A 21,197-nucleotide genomic window follows, 5' to 3' on the forward strand; every position below is an offset into this window, starting at 1 on the left:
CAAGTAGTGATCTATCTATTCATGAATAATATTCCAGGAATTCACTTAAACGAGAAAATGAACTTCGCATAATCGTTGTGTAGGTCAATTCTGCTTAAACTAACATATGATAAATTAATGTTTGAAATTATGAAAACTTCATACAATAGCAGTTGGTGCCCCTGATAACCGCTACTTTGGTTTACTTAGCTCCAGTTCGGCAGTCGCAGAAGTTTGCGTAGTAATGTCAAAAAGCGAAAAGAATCCGAAGGAAGTATAGGAAAAGAATAAAAAATAATGGAAATAAATATAATATGAAGGTTATTATAATAAACCGAAAGTGATGATATCTGGCAAAAAATGGAAGAACATTAGATATAAATGAATTTTAATTACTTGGGAAGAAAATTAACAAAAGCTTTAGTCTTAACAGACTAAAGAATAATTTTTATAAAAAATCAAGGCAATATTTGTAAGAGTAATGAAACTCTAAGATAAAATTAATAGGTTGTATAAAAAAATATGAAAGCTTAATAAAAAATTACTGGAAGCAAGTCTGGCAGTGAGGAGGTTGTGAAAGACACAGTTTTTAGTTGTATTGCCATGGTGGCAATACGTTGAATGGTAGATAATATGATAATTGATAATATGGTAGTTGATGGTTTAATGATTATTTCGTTCTGGTGTAGATTTAAAATTCCAAAAATCTTTTTCAATTATTTGCTGAAGATCTTCATTATTGAACATTGATATATACTTTTTAGGTAAAAAATCTATTGGGTTTAGATGAAGTGATCTTGCAGGCCAAGCTACTGGTCCTTTATAACCAATTCACCTTTCAGGGAAGTAATTGTCTGAGTATTGGTGGAGATTGATATGGAAATATGATTGGGCACTATTGTGCTTGAGCCACATGTTATTCCTAGTAACTAGAAAGTTACTAGTTATTCAGTAGGAAGTTTTCTAGGAAATTTAATAATTTTCCCCATTCATTCATACTGGCAGAAAAATGGACCTACCATTTAATCGCTGATGATACAAGCCCAAACATAAATTAATTTATTGAAAATGATTCCTGACACCTTGATTATATAATGGAATGAGAATTTTTTTGTGTCCAACATTCAATTATTGTGAAAATTATGATTCCATTTTGGTTAAATCCAGATTCATCAATGAACATAATTGCAGATTAGTTGCCAGGTTTTATAAAATTATCTCACAAAATGCTTGATTCAGTAGGTAGTAGTATATTCATTAATTGCATGCATTCATTGTACATGATCAGATACTGGTGCTGGTTTCTCAGAATTTTCTAAACAGTCATATAATCAATTTGTTCAAATAGCCCAACCCTATTTGTATCGTTCTCTGGGTTTCCCTCAATATATTCCAATACCTATTCTTCCAATTCTTGTGTTTCAAACTCTTCCTTGATTATGAGTTCTAGATGAAAAGTTTCTAGTTCTCGTATGGAAACTCAGAAACAGAAACTTGCACAGAATTGTGGAAAACGTTTCTCTTGACAAATAATCTTTAGAAAAACATTCTATATACAGGGGTGCACTTCTACTCAACTGGAGTCTGCCAGTTTATTGATAGATTGTTTTCAATATGAGAATAAACTTCCATTTTCAAAAAGTAAAACTCAAAGAAAAATTAGTATCAAAACAATTTAATTAACAATTTTTTTTTCAAAAATAGATAAAAATATTTACAATAACAATGAAAATAAAAATAAAATCTTAATAAAAATAATCGATTACTGTTGCTAGTACTGCCTCAATATTGTATTCAATACATCAGTATAACTTTACAGCAGTATTGCTAGTGTTGCAAAATTTAATTTAATTTTTTTATTTATTTATTAAATAATTACATTTATTAATAAATTTAATGTTATCATTAGTAACTAACACTTAATTATTAAAAACTAATTATTTAGACTATTTAGTTTAGTAATTCTTTATTATTGGTGGAGATGAAGTCCAGCTAAAAATGATTTTATTTTCTTCTATGACTGTTGTTTGTCAACCGAATTTAAAAATAAGATGGCATTTTGCTTATAATGAAAAACTTAACAATTTAGCTAATAATATATTTTGATAAAACTAATGATTACTTTGATATAAAATATTAAAAAATAGACATGACCTACTTTTTAAAATTTTCCCATGTTTACACCATAATTTTTTTATTTATTAAGAAAGTTTGTACAAATATTTGAACCAGACATAAAGATTCCCCAGTCTGATCTTGAAATAAATTTTTTTTCTTTTAAAAAACATATAAAATGACTCACAGAAAAAAAGGAAGGGAAATCAACATTTTTTCAATAAACTTGTTTTATTCATTTTGAGAAGTAGAATCCAAAAATGAATAGCCAAATACACTTGTTTTATTTTACTATGAATACAATAATATATTAAAAAATGTAAAGAAATTGCAAAACATATGCTATTATTTTAAACCAATTATTTTTTAATTGCAAGGAATTATCTACACAATGATTAGTACTATCTGCTAAAAAGTTTATTATGGTTTTAATTTGAAAGTAGTTTGTTTAAGATAAGGAATACTTTCTTGGTTTAGAATTCTAGTCAAGGTTCTACTTTAAGCTGTTGTTTCTTGTTTAAAAACAAAATGAATGTAACTAAAAAATATTGTGCAACTAATTGAACTATTTTTTTTTTGTGTATAGTACATTAATGTTATTTGGAGGTATATAACTGACTGGTAAGCAACTTCTATTAATTTTATTATTTTTTCTTCTTAAATAAAAAAAATAAAACAATGATTGTAATAAATTATATGAAATAGATAACTAAGGATGAAAGCAGTGTTATCAAGGTTAAAAAATTCTCACAAAATAATAAGTGCATAAAGGTAGTCAAATGACTAGAGACAAAAATAAAATATAAAAAATAAATAAATAAGTTATCAGAATCCTACTTAAGCAGAATGACAAAATTATTTTATTAAATTTAGTATTCTGAATTCATACTTTTATTTTTGCTTCATGGTTTTAATTTGATAAAAAAATTCTATATTGTTTTACATTAGAAGAAAAACTGAGGCTGCTTCAATTAAAAAAAAAAAAAGAAGATTTCAGGGTCAGTGTTACATAAATGAAATGTTGAAATTTGATGAAGACTGGTGAAATTTAAATAAAAGCAGTTCTTAGTTTCTGATAGAAGGTATCAGAATGGCATTCTGGTACCTGTATTTTGATTTGTCATGGCTCATATGGTAGTGATTTGAATAATTTTATAAAATATAAAAATGATCACCTACAAAACTTGTACCTTGCCCTAATTTATGATATATTGAAGAATATATATTGTAGATATATTGAATAAATAAATCGTTAACAAACAGTTTTAACAGTTTTTTTGTTGACAAAATAATAGCTAATATAAACATTGTCTATGGAAAATTATGGATTAAACATCACAAGTTCTGTTGTATATCTTTATTTAATCTTCAACAAAATTTGCCTTCCCTTCAAGATAATTTTTGCAAACTGTGACAAGATCTTGTGCTTGTGTTTATACTTAAAGACAACAATTTTTTGTCTTTGGCAGTTCTTTTGAAAAATGTTTTTCAAAATTTTTGTTATTTTTTGTTCTGGCATCTTAAATTTTAGAAATTAATGTTTGAATATGGAATCTCCTACTCCTAATTGATTAATATTAAGTAATGAGTTGATATAATATTTTTAAATGCTATAAATTAACAGAAATTAAAACATTAAACTATTTAGATCCAAGCCTGATATCTGAATCATGTGTTTTCTTAGTTTCATGTGTTATTCACACTATTAAATAACTAAGGTTTTTGAGATAAGTAAAATTTTCATTTAAAATTCAGAAATCTAATATTTTTTCTATTTTAATTTTGTTTTTGTTGTTGGTTCCTGTTACAAAATTTTCTTATTAGCAATTGTATAAACCAGAATTATCTTGTGATTATTTTTGTGTACGATATAAAAGAAATGACAACATTCTCTGCATATTTCAGACAGCAATGTTACACAGATTTTATAATAACAATATTTTTAAAAATAATAATAAAAGAAGAGTTAATAGCATATTAAATATTGTCAAATTAAAACCTAATAAATATCATGACAATGATTGTATATTAATAGATTGGTATCTTGCCAATATGTAACAAAACTATAACCCATCATTATTTAAAAATATGCTTCTATCCTTGAATTTCGTACATTGGTATTTTGAATTTAGTAAATACACAATTTCCTATAGTGCATGATTCAGATATTCTATAACTCTTAACACTTTATTTTATGAACCAGATTGTCAGTAATTTAAATCTCCCAATTCCAAAAAGAAAAAAAATTAAGGTGGGTAACTGCAAAGTTTAAAGACCTTGATCAATTCTAAAAGATTTTTTGGTAGTTATAGAAGTTTGGTAGTTATTTTTACAGTGCTCAGCCATTGCAGAATCATGTCATCATATAAACTAAAATTATTAAGCAAAGGCAACAAATACTTTAATTTTATGCAAAATATGTACACTTCTCAACCAGCAGATTGTATAAAATGCCTTTTCTATGCTAATAGGAAGTAATAATCTCAGAAGTAATAACACTATTTAATTGTTTATATGTATGTATCCATTTAGGTACTATCTTAAGGAAAAATATAAGTTCTGCATATAAAATATATAGGTGAAATATTTTAAGAATATATTGATTCCATGTACATTTTTCAATTAAAAAGTTTTTAAAATTTACATTACACTATTTTAAGGTTGAAAGTCATACAAAACTTTTACCTGTGACTTTTCAGTCACAGGTAAAAGTTTTATATAAGCTAATGCTAAAGCTTTTGCAGAAGAAGCACTGTGTTTAGTGGTACTGGTAATTAAATAGGGATTTGAAAGATCTTTCTTATTTATAAATGTTTATAAAGATCGTGTGATTTAAATTGGGCTTGTTCTTTAGAATGCTGTTTTGTGTTTATACTTTTGTTTTTTATTTGCTAAAGTGTACTAAGAATTGACATTCTTCGTTTTTTATTTCTAACATTTTCATGTGGTTATTGATATTGTGACTTAAATAAGGTGGTTTACAAAACTGGTTTAAGTAAAATGCTTTCTGTCCAATTGATTATTTTGTGTGATATGTATTTATTAAAAGATTATTTTCATAGTTTGTTTACACAACATAATCCTTCTTTACAGTGGAAACCCCAGAGAATGTAAACAACATCCCACACATTAGCAAATTTCACAAAACATAATCTTCAGCACAAAATACAAAAAAATAAAAAGATTCTTAGAGCTCACAATCATAAATCATAGATGCTGATTCACATTCTCGCACAGAAAACTTACCACAACTAATACATTTACACACAACTTACCTAATCATCCAACAAAAACTTTCAGCTTTGAGCACCACATTATGTAACATTCCACTTTCATGATATTTCACTTGATGTGTAGAAGTTATAATAAAACACTTACGTGAAATATATTCAACAGAACACTAATTTTCCTAAACAAATTTCAGGACAAAACAAAAAAAACAACTAATTCATAACATCTGCCTACATTCTCTTCTTCTTTTTTCCTGTTTAGCCTCTGGTAACTGCCATTCAGATAATACGTCAGAGGATGATGTGTATGAGTGTAAATGAAGTGTAGTCTCGTAAATTCTCAGTTTTACCATTCCTGAGATGTGTGGTTAATTGAAACCCAACCACCAAAGAACACCGGTATCCATGATCTAGTACTCAAATCCATGTAAAAATAACTGTCTTTACTACTCTGGAATTCTCAACTTCCAAATCAGCTGATTTGGGAAGACGCGTTCACCACTAGACCAACCCGGTGGGTCTGCCTACATTACCAACACTGAAAAAAGTGCACAAAAGTTAAAAAAGAAACATCACATACAAAACCACAAATAAATCAAAATATATTATCAGACAAAAAAAGTCATGCAAACAATCCAATAAATTTTATTACCTAGGGTTATACAGAAGGTTCAAAAAGTGATGCAAACTTATGAGAAAATGAGTAAGTTACAATATTTGTTGAAAGTGACTTCCATTTTGTGATTTACATAATTGCTGATGATGTTTCATGCTCTTAAACACATGTTGTAAAGTTTGTGAGGAATTGCAGCAACATATCATTCAATTTTGCTCTGCAACTCAGGAGTGGTGTGAAGATGAGTTTTATAAACAGTATCCTTAAGGTATTCTCACCAGAAAAGTCAGGAGGGGTTAAATCAGGAGACCGAGGGGGGCACAACCCCTTTGAAATCACTTGTCCATGAAAACACTGATCAAGAAAATCATAATGTTATTGGCTGTATGAACAGTAGCATTGTCCTGCTAAAACCAAGTATACTCTAGCTGGTCTGCAGGTACAGTGTTTATAAATTGTTTCACCATCTGTATGTAGCACCAAATACAGATAACACTTTAAATACATATTATAAATAAGAAAGATCTTTCAAAATCCTATTTAATTATCAGTAATACCAGACACAGTACTTCCCCATCTGGTGTTACAGATGACATAAACCACTGACAGAAACTTGCATCCTTTTCCAGTGTCTGCAGGTAACAACATGAATTCTGAATGGATGCATCTTTAAACATTTGTGCAATGCCGTGTGGGCACTATCAATGGCGAGACCAGACTGGCTAGATAGGCATCGCTCACTTCTTGAGACTAACAGAATATGCAGCTTGTACATCATCAACTTTTCTGGTGTTAGCACTTTCGGTTCACCACTTTTGGCTGCATCTGCCACACTCCCTGTCTCGTGGAACTTTTCATACAGTCACTTGATGGAGGACTTGTTTGGTGCATCCACCCCATGATTTTCTGTGAAGGCATGCTGGGTTTGGGTATAACTAGCACATCTAATGTATTGGGATACAATAAATATTCTCTGCTGCTCCATTTTTCTTCAATTAAACCTGTAACAAAAAAAGGAAACAATCTTCCATAAAGTTGTGTCACTTTTTGAACACTCTGTATAAGCTTGACTGATCAGACTGCAATATATTTTGTCACAGAAGTGAAAAACATATAAAAGCATCTCATGCCACCACTAAATCCATTCTCATAAATGAGATTTCATTGAGACAAGTCAACCTGCAACAATTTAAAAATCTCTTATATATAAATCTGATATGGACACCACATGACTTCCTTGTATGCCTATTAAATTACATATATAAATTTTTTGCTGCACTTCATTTAAACTTATTTCATTTAAAAGTAAGATACAATCCTCAATTCTTTAATAAAGTGGGCAGTTACACTTGCTAAAATATTAGTTTTTATTAATCTCAAATATTTATACAATTATTAATTCAACAATCTTACTTGAAATATTAGATTAGAGTAAAAGTCCCTTTATTATTCTTTAAATAAATGTAAGTCTTATATCTATCTAATCAGTATAAGGCACCTAAGATCCATATTACTGCAGCTAACAAGGGGAAGACATGGGCTTTGGGGCACCGATCTGAACAATATTGCACGTGTGAATAAATAGTTTACTGTTCATGTGTCTTCATTACAAAATACTAACTATATTCAATTATACTCAAGAAAAATGGCCCTAAAAATTTTCTTAGCATTTTATATTAGTTTATATATTAATTTTGTTTCATGTCGCTCAAGTAGATATGTGGTGTAAGTGAGAACGTGTTGGATCTGTAACCATGCACACATCATTTCGAATCCAACTTCATATACATATATTTTTTTTTTAAATTTAAATATATTGATTTATTAATAATTATTAACCTCTGATTGTAAAAATTTTTGAATTAAAATGAAAAGTACATAAATTATTTTGCTAATAACTTCAGATTTTTTTTTGTATTGTTATTATTGAATATTATTTATTGTTAAAATTTTTTTACCATCAGAGGTTAATAATCATTAATAAATCAACATATTTAAATTTTTTTTAAAAATTTATAAAAAAATATATGTATATGAGAAGTTGGATTTGAACCGATGTGTCTTTCCCTTGTAAGATCCAAATATTTCATTAATTAAAATTTTATTTGGCTATAACACTGGAACTTATGATATATGTGTATATATATACATAAATCAGCTTTTCATACATATATCATGCATATATCAGAAAAGCTCTCAATGAGGGCTTATTACTGCAGTTGAGAAAAAGTCCAAAATCCAAATTTTTTGGGTTTTGGGCTTTTTTGGACACTTTTGATCTACTTGATTGCAATCAAAAGGGGAGGTGCACATCTAGATTTACAACAATCCTAAATAGAAAATTTCAACATTCTATGGCTAATCATTTTTGAGTTATGTGAGATACATATATACAGACATCACACCGAAACTAATCAAAATGGATTCAGGGATGATCAAAATGGTTATTTCTGTTGAAATCTGAAAACTGAAATGTTTTGTGATTACAATACTTCGTTTACATTGTACAAGAAAATAAAAAGCAAAGGCCACAAACTTAATACAAGTACATACAAAAATAAGGAAGCAAACTTTAGTAACTAAACACACACACACACACACACACACACACACACACACACACACACATGCACACACAAAATGCTTAGCTCTCCAACATATCTCTAAAGAAGCTTAACATAGAATGGAAGCAAGCTCAAATATAAGGAAATTTTTTTGTAACTTCAACTTTTAAAAAAGCATACTGTGGTTGATTTAAAAAACTCTAAAAGCTATCAATTCAAAATTCTACCTTTTAGATATCAAAATTAAAAGTGTTAAACATAGCCAGATTGTTCAGTAATTTGTATAATTTATACTAATGTTATAACTCATTGTCTCTTTCTCTCTTTTTTCCTATTTAGCCTCCGGTAACTACCATTCAGATAATACTTCAGAGGATGAATGAGGATGATATGTATGAGTGTAAATGAAGTGTAGTCTTGTAGATTCTCAGTTTGACCATTTCTGAGATGTGTGGTTAATTGAAACCCAACCACCAAAGAACACCGGTATCCACGATCTAGTATTCAAGTCCGTGTAAAAATAACTGGCTTTACTAGGACTTGAACGCTGGAACTCTCGACTTCCAAATCAGCTGATTTGGGAAGACACGTTCACCACTAGACCAACCCGGTCAGTTATAACTCATTGTCTAGGTGGTAATAAGTAAATTAAACTTTGAAACGTATTTACAGTTGTTAGTATTAAGTATTTTTTAAATCCTTCATATTGTATTTAAAATAAAGATTCAAAACCATTCAAATCACACTGAATGATAGTTTTGCAACAAGTATGTTCTATAAAAAAATATCTATGTTTCTGTGATAGTAGTGGCAATTTCGATAATTGAAAGTAATGCATTCAACTTTTAAATGTATTTCTATTTTATAATTAATTCATTTATTGTTTTTTAAATGTAATTATGCTTTCAGATTTAAATATATTTTTTTTAATGAAGGAAATACAATCCAATTATAATTTCTAGACATATAAGCAAAAACTGTATTATGTAAAACTAAAATTGTTTTAACTATAAACTGAACCAAATCCAATAAATGCAATCTCTTTAAAACACACCATAATGCTTTCAGTTACTTTTGTAGCTACCTTCAATGACTGGCACCACAGATTTTTGCCTTGGCTTCAGTTAATGTAACTGATGATGGTTTTTTGAATTACTAAGACATATGTTTAGAATGTGATCGAAAAGTATGTTGGAAACCCTTTGCTATGTTTTTGTCCACGATGATGGACAAACAAAACAAATCATTACTAACAGAAAAAAACAGCTATCAAGCACAATGTCACTAGCTTTCACAAACTTCTCTGATTGTACAATGTTCTACATAAGGTCAAACAGGATACAATTTCAAATAAAAGAATAATGAATTTATTTATCTTTAAAAAAGCTACACAGCAATTTAGTCAACATTTGCCAATCATCTCATAGTCACTAATTACTCCTCTACCAATACTGAAAAGATCTTTGGTATTCTACTTAAACATAAAAAAGAACTGCATCTTAACACTTATTAACATTTATTTTTTAATAAACTTACTAGTACACTTTTTGAAGGAAAGTCTTTTACTTTCCTTTTTAATCACATGTTTTTATGATATTAATGTATTATATTCATTTAAATGAGATTCTAATCTATTAAATAGAACTACTCTATTTTTGAAGAACATAGAAGCAAACTTCTCTTATGGTACTTGTTTTCTCATTATGTTTGTGTAAAGGTTTAATTTTGGCTATTTTAAATGTTCAAGTAAGACAATAATTATAACTAAAAATTAATTAAATGCTAAGCCTGTTCTGAGATTCAACATATAAGATCCAATTTGAATAAGAAACATGGTATATTATGTGATTTTCTAACATTGTTGTTATAGATTAATGTTATAGTGTTTCAATTTTATTTGCATGATTAAACTGTTGGGATTCAATTATTATGAAAACGTTATTGTTACCATTATTAAATTATTATTATTATTATGAAGAAATTTGCTGTCTTACATTATGTCTTGCTCTTTAATATGATGTGAAACACATGAAGCACCTATAATGTAAGGGAAACTAATCAGAATTGCTTTAATATACACATTAATTGGAATGAAGTCATTCTCCCACATAATGCTACATGGATCATTCTATAGAAATTATAAATGTTTTGTAAGAAAATCAGCTGCATTTATTTATCATGTAGCTTGCACAAACTGATAATAAGACTCTTTGCCTTTGATTTGATCAGTTTATGAGATGTGCTAAACTTTCTCAGTGATGTGTAAACAAAGATTTAGTGTGGACTAAAAATAACCAGTGACAATGATGAGTGTTAGATAAACTAGAATTTCATGTTAAATACTGTTATATAATGTTTCATAAAGGTTACTACTGAATTTTGATAATGTGTATTTGAACTAATTTTCACAACATAGTAACCAAATTATAAAAATATTAAGATCACACTTACGTTTAATTTTGCAAAAGAAATTTAAAAAAAATTATTTGTAACATGGATGCAGGTTCTCCTACCCATTCCATGACATTACAACCACTTTTGCCATGATTGTTTACTAATGTTTGAAATCAAATTTCAGTTTGGTTTTCAATTCGTCAAGTGCATGAGGATTTTATGTTTTAGAAATGGCTCACTTTTTAAACATCTCCCACAAAAAATCTGATGATACTGGTGGCCACTTGTCGTTTGAGATCAACTGACCAAAAAATATTTTTTTAACATGGCTATTTTTTCATTAGTAGTTTGACAGCAGTACAATCTTGCTGAACCAAAATATTTGTTCATTTTACTCTTATATGGCAATAAAGTGATGGATTATGTCATAATAAATTTTACATTCAACAATAATTTCATTGAAAAATAAAGAATCTATCATGTGATCATCAAATGGTGATGGATGAACAGATAGTGTCTGATCACCAAACATAATCCACTGGGTTGGTCTAGTGGTGAATTTGTCACTGTAATTCAGCTGATTTCAAAGTTGAGAATTCTGTGGTTGAAATCCTAGAGAAGATAGTACTTTTATATGGATTTGAATACTAGATTACGGATACCGGTGTTCTTTGGTGGTTAGGTTTCAATTAACCACACATCTCAAGTATGGCCAATCTGAACTGTACAAGACTACATTTCATTTACAGTCATACATATCATCCTCAATCATCTTCTGAAGTAATACCTTACGATGGTTTCAGAGGCTAAATAGAAAAAGAAAGAGATCACCAAACATGGATTTTATGTAATTGCAATCAATTACTGAGAATTTTTTCTATTCCATATTTGGCTACTTTGACTTATGATATTAAAACAAGCTTTATCACTTAAATAAACACAATCTAGCATCTCAATACCATTTTCTTGAAAAAAAGGATTGAAATAATATTTAAAAATATTCTAAAACACTTTCATCATCTTTTTATTTCAATACTTGAACAACACCAATCTTTTTTTTATCCTTTTTAAACACTATGGGGACAACCAGTGATTGCCTAAAAAGATATTGCCCATGCCATTTCTGGAATGCCGACCCAGGAGAGCTACCCTTCCCAGGCTTATCCTACGCAGGATCTGAATATGTCCCAATCATATCCTCCTGTCATGCGTACCCGCCTCTCATGGTGTGAGAGAACAACACCAATCTCGATAGTCGAGTCGGTCGAGGATAGAGCCCTGCGCTGACCAGACGTGATCGCGGTCCTATGTCGACCTGCCGCGGTTTCGAAGATGAGACCGCGGTTTCTCAGATATGTGTCTACCATTTTGAGAAGGTATTGAGGATTCGTGGAACGAATGCTCTAAGACCTGATGCACATCACTCCGCCGTGCAGAGTTGAACGCGTTTTCACGTCTAACGTAACGGAAGGACCACATAGCGCGAAAAATGATTGTGGTCCTCAGCTCGCCGCATTGCCTCAACAACCTCTTGGATTGCATCAAGGGTCGACCAACCCAGCGGGAAACCGTACTGGTTTTGTGACCTGCCTGATTCATCGCCGCAACCAGTCTCTCCCTTAATAGTTTCTCGAATACCATCCCACCTGGGTCAAGCATACGTAATAGACGGTAGGAAAACGGTGACTCCGGACTCCTTTGCCTTTGGGAATCAGCATAAGATGTGCGGTCTTCCATCTGGCGCTGAAGGCCCCAGTCTTAAGACATGCATTGTACATGTTTAGAAGCAGACAGGGCCTGTAGTGCCCCACCATCTTGAGGATCTCGCCCAGTATACCGTTGGGACCAGGGGCTTTTCTGACCTTCAGCTCCCTCCAGCTCCTCCATCGAGAAGAGCGGGAAGTTACCCAAGTCGCCGAATTTCCGCTCCGCACTAACCGAGTGGGCCGGGAACAACGTCTTAACGACCTGCTCCGCTTAAGACTCATCTATTGAAGCTGATGACCGCGAGACCCCCCAGTCAACTTGATTAATAGTAATATTGTAATATCGTTTGATCAACATCGGGTAGAAAAAATATAGTGTATAAAAATTTCAAGAACTACAAAACACAAACACATTCAGTCTCACATATGTATATACGAGGTCTGTAAAAAAAGTAATGAGACTAGTTTTATTGGCAGTCAAAGTACTGTATAGTTACTAGTAAACATATGGTTTTATGAACAGTTGATTTATGTTTATATTAATATTTTTAGCCTGTTGTTGCCACGTGAGAGGTAAACATACTATCGTGAAACGATATTTTGTGGTGCGTTACAAAAGTGAGTGATACTAACTATGAGCAATGTTATGCAGTCAAGTTTTGTGTTAAACTCGGTGAGAATACACTGAAATATTTTCAAAATTAAAAACGGCGTATGGAGATGACGCTCTGTCAGGAGCCCAAATTTTAGATGGTTTAAAGCATTTCAGATGGCCGGGAATCAGTTGCGGACGATCCACGCTCTGGAAGACCGTTAACGTCAAATAGTGACGACAATGTTGAGCTAATCAGAGTCTTGATACAGTTCGACAGGCGGTTATTGGAACCAATATTGTGCAATATTGGTCCCAAAAAAACTTCTCTGTTGAACAGAACAACAGGTGCCCCGATCTTCTAGGGTGAATTTAAACTGATCCTGATTTTCTAAAAAAATGTTATTACTGGTGATGAATCTTGAATATTTGAGTATGACCCTGAAACAAAACGCCAGAGCAAGTAGTGGCACACTTCAAACTCACCACGTCCCAAAAAAACAAAAATGAACAAACAAAAAATCAAAACCATGCTAATTTGTATCATCGATAGTGATGGGAATGTGCATAAGGAGTTTTTATCTACAGGACAGACTGTAAATCTATATTTTTATCAAGAAATTCTTGAAAGACTGCGGGAAAGAGTTGCCCGCATGAGACCAGCCATCAAAGACAGCTGGATGCTGTATCATGACAGTACACCTTGTCACTGCATACTCAATTAGTGAGTTTTTGGCAAAGAAAAACATTCCTGCAGTTCCTCAACCACCTTATTCACCTGACTTGAGTCTCTGCGACTTTTCCTGTTCCCGATTTTAAAAAGAACCCTCAAAAGACACCATTTTGGAACAGTAGAAAACATTAAAAAAAAATGTAACTGACCATCTGAAGAATATTCCAGTTTCTGAATTCCAACACTGCAATGAAGAGTGGGAAAACCGTTTAAAGCGTTGCGTTGTTTCCCAAGGGAATTATTTTGAAGATGATGGAGTCTATGTATAATTGGTTTGTAAAAAAAAGGTTTATCTGAACCAGTCTCATTACATTACTTACAGACCTCGTGTCTGTATAGAGAGATCCACATGTACACAAAAGAAATTTATAAGCATGTACTTCTTAATAGAGATTATAGATGAATTTGTTTTATTATGGAGATACTAATCTGTTTATAGCTATTATTTATAATTTAAACATTTTTGTGCAATAATGTTTTTTCCATTTCTTTATATTAGTGTTGTAATCTTTGACACCTGCTTAATTAAAATTTTTCTTTTATATTTTGTCACATATACAGAATAGATTTTTTTTTTTTATTTACAAGCAAAGATTTATTTGCTTTAATTTTTTTACTCTTTTTGCAAATTGTATTACTTTTTACTTAATTTTTCTGAAAAGTATTTTTTTTTTCTATTTTACTATTATTTCATTTTGCACAACTACACAATGTAAACTAATATTTGTGTTATTGTTTTGAAATAAAACATTATCAGTTAAATTATGTGTTTTTTACAATTGTGTTAGCAAATGACAAAAAATATGTAACTCACTCATTCTTCCTCTAGCATTAAACCTCATTTTCTAAATTTTTTAATTTCTTCAGGATACCCTTTTAGTTATACTCTTTTATCTTGTTACAATAAATTGTTCCTGAAGCTCCTTGACGATCTTGTCTTTTGTGCAGTTTAGAAGGTCCCTGCACCCAAGAACTCCCTTGGAGGTATTTAGTGTACCATGTATACAATGACTATTGCGAATAGTCATTGTCACATAACCGTCCACGTCCACATAGACGGTTATGTGCATTTTATCTGTTTAGTTTATCTTGTAAAGTTTAATACGGTGATTTATTTTAATTACGGCATTAAAATGAGTACAAAAGGACAGCGTCTACGATCTTTTACAGTAAATGAAAAACTGCGCAGAGTAAATTAAAACCAAAATACACAGACACAGAAAAAAATTGTATTACTTTGTTATGGAAAAAAGGAAATGCGGTTATGCCGTCACGACAGAAATGTGTCAATCATATGCTCGTGAAATCGCTAAATCATTGAATAAAGTTGATTTTAGATAATTAATAGGTAATTAATCATTAATGTAATATTAATATTGCAATTTCAATTAAACGAATTAAATGCTTTACTTTCTGAATATTTTCGTATTTATGTATTTTTTTATCATATCTGTTGCACTTTAAAATACCAGTATACACTCGATTTTTTTTTTCGGTCCGGAAAATCGAGGTGCGAGGCTTATTCGGTGGCGGGGGTACTCGAATAAATACGGTAATTTATTCTTAATCGTCTAGGTTTACCCTTAGGCCATTATTTATTTTCTTAATTTTCCTCTAGGCCTCGATGTCGAACTCAAACTCCAAGTTGTCTGAGGCTATGTGCGGAGGATCAGAAGAATTCATTTCCGAGGCCTCTTATCTTTTAATCGTGGAATTTTCAATCCCACGTCCGTGAAGTAACATTACGTACATGACTGGAGCGGGCAATGACATGGTACTTCGGTACCTTCATTTATATCGGCGAACGGGGCTAAGGTTATGCTCAGGAGCTCCCTTGTGGAGTACGGGATTGACGGTCTTGAGCTGTCCGAGCTGGTTGCGGTTGTACTTGTCTGTTTCGCTGAGGAGCATGACTACTGGCATCAGATGATGCTAACTCCAATTTTGCGGTCAGCAGCGAATCAGAGTCAAAACTTGACACGCTCCCCGCTAAAGTTTGTGGGGCGGCTGAAGTACCCGTATTCTCAGTTAAAGGCCTCCGTGCCTTCGGAGGCTCCATCGTTGGACGTTCAACGATGGAACTTCTTTTTCTAATAATTTTATTTCGGGCATCTCTATTCTCTTTTTGGTGATTTTGTGTACTTCAACTTTCACCGTATGTATATTTTTCTGAGGTTTCTTCGGCAATTTAGTTACTGTATCCTTGACCTTTACTTTAGAACTGGTCGAAGGTCCAATCCTTTGTGGGGAAGAAATATTTGATTCAGTAACATCCGCTAGCTTCTGCAGTGGTTTACAACTCGTTTCTTTAACTGGTGTTTTCAATTTCTCGTTGATGATGCGTTCGACCATCTTGACTACTGGTGCCAGTTCAGATATCACGTCTCCTGTCTTAAAGGGAGTTGCTGGATCTGCAGAAACAACCTGAGCACAGGAGCAGTTTTCGGCGATCTACTATTCGCAGTTTTCTTCGCATCGTAGTAGCTGACCTTCTTATTGTACGGTCTTCACTTCCTAATCAGCTACTTCTTGTTTATATAATGGACAGTTACGTGATGTCTTTGACAACTGACGTTGTCTGCTGCATCTTCGACATGCAACGACTCCTGGTGGATGAAGTTCTTTAACAATTTCTTATTTTGTAGTTTAGTTGATCTTTGCACACAACAACATCCTTAGAAGTATTTAAATTACTATGTGGGGCAACTTCAATGTCGAAGAGTCCCATCTTCTTTGCCTTGAGCAACCGTGACAACTGTCGCTCGTTGACGGTCTCAACAAACAATCCTGTCGCAGTCTTTCTTGTTTCTTTAACAGGTTCTCCAGCTACTTCCGTGATGCTTCGAGCTATAATGAAACGGCTAATATTCGAAAAATCGTCTTCCTTTTTCTTGATTACAAGAAATTTAGGAATCGGTCCGCCACTCTTCGGTCGAAACGTGGTTCGATCCTTCCTTTCCAAAACTATGTATTCTTCTTTGTCACTAAACTCGACAGTTTTCCTCCTCTTTGCTTCCGAAAAAGAGGTTCTTCAAGACGAGAGTTTTTACGTGGACCCTATACCACGGAAGTTGTGGTAATTGAATGTTTCATAATCTATAGTTTCTGATTCATACTGGGGGACGCTTCGGCAGAGCAAACTCATAGCAGCACACCCTCAACCCGGCTCCACAATTGTGAAAAGGGATGGGCACTCCGTCCAGCGTCGGCAAAACAGATCACGGTCATGCTTCCCGTCCCCGCTGAATAATAAATTATTATTATTATTACTTATTACTACTAAAAATAAGTTTTGTTTTAATAGGGTTTGTTGTAATTGGGTAATTCATAAAATTATAAATGATTTTAACAAGTTTCAGGTTTTACTTGTCATTTATATAAAATAATTTTTTTTAAATGTTGTCCACCACTATTCTACTAGGAAAATTAGCATATTATTACATTTGATGTACATTTAAAGACGTACATCTATGCACCAGGAGGCTATGAAGCAGACTTTAGTACACTATTGATACATAATATTCCATTGTTGTTCAACTTTTCGGTTTTTCCTAATAAAATTTATTTAATAAACATCTATTTATTTAATATACACCCATACTTACTTATTTATGACATATCTTAAAGTAATTTCTTATCTGTAATACTAATGCTCAACCATAAAGATTCTCAACTTTGTATAACAAAATCATTCAATATGAGGCATACGTTCTTGAAAGATCATTAGTGAATTAGTTTTCATTATGTTAATTTTATGATTATGATTATCATTTACTTTTATAAATTACTTAATTCTATAGTGAAATATGTAAAATTCAGCTGTAGAAATAAATGCATGAAAGTCATTTTACTTTGGAATCTTCAAACCTAACCTATTTGGTCCTAAGTTTCACTTGTATAAGTAGCAATAGTTAGTAACAAACGTTTTTAAGATTATTAAGAATTCAAAACCAACAGTATAAATTAAATACCAACAAAAATTCAAAAGCCTAAGAGAAAGATCAAATATTTAGGTGATATTTTATAAAACTACTTCATATTAGAAGAAAAATACATGTTTGTAATTTTAATAATAATTTTAATCAGTAACAGAAACTTAATTTTCATTTATTAAAGTACAGTTTGTCAAATGATTATTAATTTACAAAAAAATAGATTTTATCATTTAATTAAATAAATATTCACTTAATATTCCACTCAGTTTATAACAACTGAAAGTACTGATAAAAAATTTATTATAAATACTTTTGATTCAGCAAATACTAAAAAAGAAATTAAAAAAAAATATTCTAATGGATATAATAATGGTGGAATACATTTTTAAGATTATATTTTTGAAGAATAGATCAGCCTAAGACATTCAAAGTGGTTTTACCAATTTAGAAGCATCTTTGTTTAAACATGGTATATTGTTTTCTCCTGATACAATCAGAACAGTATGGATCTCTAGGAATTTTCACAGCATAGGTGTGTAATGTGTTAAAAACCTGACCTTGTTTAATCAATTATCTCATGTACCCAAATTTCCATATACTTCATTGCAAACACCTTTTTTCCTGATTTTCCTCTGGGAATTACTGTCAGATATTACTTCAGAGGATGAATGAGGATGATATATATGAGTGTAAGTGTAGACTTGTACAGTCTCAGGTCAACCATTTCTGAGATGTGTGGTTAATGGAAACCCATCCACCAAAGAACACCGGTATCCACAATCTAGTATTTAAATCTGTATAAAAGTAGTTACTTTTACCATTTGCCAGTGTATGTTAATTTTAAGATGTTATGGAAAACTTTTTCCTTCTACAATGAAGTTCAAAGATTACATGAAAAGAAAAATATCTTGGGATTTATAGACGTAACTTAAATGATAAAAACAGTGCCAAAATAGGGACATCCACAAAAATTAATTACTTGCCTACTCATAGAAATTGTAATACAATAAGTTTTTCTATTTAACAGCTGATATCTAGAAAAAATTCACCTTACTCTGAAATAACAAAATAAAATTCAGTTTTTTTTTTCTAAATTTGTCTTGCCAGAAACATATATTCTCTCTAAGATCATAATATAAAGAATGTTTTTCTTTATTTTTTTTTTAATGTTCCATTACCTCTTATATGATTTAGTCAGCAACTCAAAGTATCATTACATGAAAATTCCTCAAAATATGACAGATTATCTGTTTAAGCATTTCCATTAACCTAATGTTGCAGCTAACTGGGTAAATCTGCACCTAAAAAAACCATAGTCGAATTTCAATAATTACATAATTAAAGAATCATTCAGATCAGTTCAGTATTATATCAGTTAGTATGTTATAAATACATACAATGTACACTTGAATATTTTCATTTATACATGAAGATGAAAGAATTAAATTCTGCACACAGAAAAATTATAAGTTTATTTATAAGAGACTGTTTGAAGCTGTAGAATGGATTTTTAAAAGTATCCTTGACTGTTGTAGATTTAGATTTTTGGATAGAAGTTCCCAATAAGGACCTCAGCCACTAGTTTGGCTTTCTATGTGATCTTTGGGTAGTTATAAAGTTCCTTGACGATGTGCTTTCCCAGTAGTATTAGCCAATATTTTAATTATAATGGTATGACAAATATAACTAGGATAGTAGTATTCCTCATTCTTTTCCATCGGATAAATTCTGGGGGAAGTGGTCAACCCACAATCCTGTCACCACTTTGGAATTACCTGGTGCTTTACAATGTGTATTATTTTGGTACTGACTTGAGAGAAATTAGAAAAGGGAGAGAGTGTAGGAAAAAAGAAGGAATTTTCACATAGAGATTGCTTTTGAATAATATAGTATACTGTCTTGTCCAATACTATGAGTCTTAATATCTAAAATATAACTTCTGTTTTCAGAAAAGTAGTAATTAAAGAGTATTTTTTTCCCCCTTCTCCCCCAGACCGGTTATCCATTTAAGTATACTCGGTCTGGGAGACCGTCCTTATACTCTAAGAGGGCCTTCCCGCCCACCGGCTATAATTCCGGCACGGCAGGTCGGATCTTGTGTTACTTTAATTATTTGCCTGCCTCAAATCCACCAGGTACGAAGCCAGGTCCAGCAAAGCTGTCCCCAGCCCCACCCCAGGGACCGGGTCTCAGTCTTTTTTATGCCTGCCTCAAACCTCGCAGTCGGGGAGCCCGCCCCGGCTATGCCGTTACGGACCCCAACTACGAGGCAGGGTCTCGGTCTTAACTTTATTATTCCCCATAATTCTGATGTCCTATGCCGTTGAAGTCACAATTGCTAGTATCCTCTACCTTCCTCTTCTTTCTCCTTCATGACAGTGTAGGTGAATTTTTCAAATTTCCTCCAATTTTCATCAGAAGATAGGAAGAAGCGGGCAAGTTGCTCCAGCTCCACGTCCGATATTCCAGCTCGTAATCTCACATCATACCAGTTAACACATCTGAAGATGGTGTGTTCAGGCGTATCCTCGTGTTCACAATACATGCATTTGGGGCTATTTCTCAAGCCAAATCGGAAGAAATACGCCTGGAAATTTCCGTGGCCCGAGAACAATTGTGTGATATAGTATCCGATTTCTCAGTGATTCCGATTCACCCATTGTCTTAAACTTGGAAAAAGGCGTTTGGTCCACAGGGCCTGATGTTGGTCCCATCTTTCCTGCCATTTATCATTATCTGGTTCTTTGCTTGCAATTTCTCCATACCTTGGGAACGCAACCATCTTTCTACCACCCTAAGTTCAATGGGTGGATCGGAGGCAAGAACACATGCCACTTCGTACGATATGGTACGGTATCCACTTGTTACTCTGATCAAGGCACGTCTATGAATTCCCTGAAGTCGCCTGACATTTCTAGCAATATGTATAGCCTTATACCATATCGGCGCTGCATACAATAATATAGACGTGCAAGCAGAAACTATGACTCTTCTTCTGGAAGCTCTAGGAGCAGTCTTGCCAGATAATATTCCAGGTAAAGCCTTTAATGACTTTTCTGCTGCACCACATCTGTCAGCTATATGCGGACTGAAGCTCAGGGATTTATCAAGGATGACTCCAAGGTACTTCGTTTGTGCAACTCGACGTACAGGATGATTGCTCACTTTCAAGTCTAAGTTTCTGATGTGCCTTTTGTCTGTAAGAGAAATGTATTCACATTTGTCTACAGCTAGTTTCAGGCCTTGTTCGCCCAACCGGGCGTGAATCAACTCCAGGACTCTATTGCCACTAGTCTCAATTTCGATCTCAGTTTTTGCAGCAATTAGTATAGC

General features: G+C 32.2%; 1 protein-coding gene across 1 annotated transcript in view; it reads left to right on the forward strand.

Moving 5' to 3' along the window:
- Positions 1–2,580: 2,580 nt before the first annotated feature.
- The window catches only part of LOC142318144 (uncharacterized), a 73,003-nt gene continuing 54,386 nt past the window's right edge, over positions 2,581–21,197 (forward strand). Inside the window, exon 1 of the mRNA XM_075354685.1 lies at positions 2,581–2,715. The gene's annotated coding sequence lies outside the window, so the exon portion shown is untranslated. The remainder of the gene's footprint in view (positions 2,716–21,197) is intronic.

This window comes from Lycorma delicatula, chromosome 1, assembly GCF_047948215.1.
Source record: "Lycorma delicatula isolate Av1 chromosome 1, ASM4794821v1, whole genome shotgun sequence".
Lineage (NCBI taxonomy): Eukaryota > Metazoa > Arthropoda > Insecta > Hemiptera > Fulgoridae > Lycorma > Lycorma delicatula.